Below are 2,011 nucleotides of genomic sequence, written 5' to 3'. Positions count from 1 at the left end.
CCTCTGGGACAGGCGGTGGCCCCCTCCTGACCGCTCCAGCCTATGGAACAGACGGTGGCCCCCTCCTGACCGCTCCAGCCTCTGGGACAGGCGGTGGCCCCCTCCTGACCGCTCCAGCCTGTTCCTCACTGTCAGCTTGATCAGGATATATCAGAGATCTAGCGTTTCTTTGCGTGTTGAAGCATCCTTTTTGTCCCCAACATTGTTCATCAGTTTGGAAATCCATTTCCAGCTGAGATCTGATGTGCTTTCTGTTTTTTTGTTTTTTTTTGTACATAAACAAAAGTGTTTAAGTAGATGTATGCACTGTAATGTTTATCAGGACTGGAATCCTTATTGTTAATATCAAAGCTTGTTAATAAAGGTTACTCCTAATACTTTAAACGTTCGTTATATTGCCTGCTCCCTAGGTATTCTCTTAAGAACAGCAGCCATAGCATCCTTTAATAACAAAACTGCATGTGACCCCAGCCAAAATGGCTGCCTTCCCTTATAGCAGAGGCCAGGTGACCTGCTGGAGCTGAATATTTTCAAAATATACACATCAATGAACACACGCATCAGTACTTTTTTTTTTGTCAAAATTGTGAAAGTATTTGTTCTCTGGTGTTTTGTTATCATAAAGTTGGAGTGCTTGCGACTTTTAAAAACTTTTAAAAACCAGATAATTTAAGAGTCTCCCATGAACACCAAACTCTAACCCTTGTTGCTCCTCAGAATGTAGATCTGCAAAGCCATGTACATCCTGGTTCAAAATAATGATTCAACCAGTTAGTCTGTATTAGTGGTGATAAGCTGCTAATACTAAATTACTTCTATACGCTCTGACAGAAACCATATCTGTTTGGCGACTCAGAACACCTTTAGCTAAAAAGTTTTACTTTAACTAGGGTGACCAGACGATTTCCAAAAAGAACATTCTGCCCAGCCTCCAGAAGCTTTCAGACAGGCTTGTCAGAGGTTAATGAACATGCTTTTTTTATACAAAAATAACTGTGTTAAAACAAAATCTGTAACTACCAATAACAAGTTATCGCTGTTTTAAATGACATAAAAATCAAATATTCAAAATATGACCTCTACTGTATTAGAAAATAAAGCTTCAACGTTTCAGCATTTTCACATCCTCCACTCCATTCCAGACCGCCTACACAAAGCAAAGCCTACAGCCTCCATTCCGTCCTGCTCCACTCCGACTTTGTTGGAGCTCGAGGAGAGCGTGCATGATATTAAATTCATAGGAGCAAAACATGCAGAAATGAACGCTTTATTATGACATAATTAAAACTCACCATCAGCATGAATCACACATGTTTCTGAAAAAACTTTTTTTTTTTCATTGTGGATCTTTGTAACAGGGATAATTAGGATCATACAACATGGGTTTGTTCTCTACATCCAAACTCAGCATCTCTTCATCAATGCCCGCAATAAGAAGTTTGTTGAAGTTGTCAGATGCGCTCTTGGAAGTTTTGACTGGATTTGATGAAACTTTTAAGCCTCAGTATAAAATACATATTTTGATGGAGGTGACAATGCTGCTTTATTATAGGTATAGTTTAATAGTTTGAATCCAATCAAATCCATTTAAACTGCTTTGTTTTGGGGAATATATAAGATGCCCTAATTTGTAATTCCCAATCCATCGTTATATTTAAATTTTCTCTTGGTGCGATTGCAATGGTGGATCTTGACCTGGCCAGACCGAAGCAAAAAAAAGCTCTGCTCTGTATTTTGATGGTGATGGACGGAGAAAACGTACAGAGGAATAGTTGTGGATGAGTAACATGAGGGAGAACTCAAGAGCTCCGGTCGACGTATGTGAGCGGAGCCTTAGGATGTTGAACCTGGGGGTAACAAAGTACTCAGTCAACTTTGCAGAGGAGCACTCGCCTCCGTTTCGTTTTAAGTTTTCAAGCATCCATGTTAGCTTTGAGATCTCCAGCACCATTATTAAGAGATTTAAACATGTGGTCCATCTTTGCACACAGTGCACTCAGCCTCCCACTTG

The sequence above is a fragment of the Cyprinodon variegatus genome, unplaced genomic scaffold, assembly GCF_000732505.1.
Source record: "Cyprinodon variegatus isolate N-32 unplaced genomic scaffold, C_variegatus-1.0 Scaffold506, whole genome shotgun sequence".
In the NCBI taxonomy this organism is placed as follows: Eukaryota; Metazoa; Chordata; class Actinopteri; order Cyprinodontiformes; family Cyprinodontidae; genus Cyprinodon; species Cyprinodon variegatus.
This window is presented reverse-complemented; position numbering follows the sequence as displayed.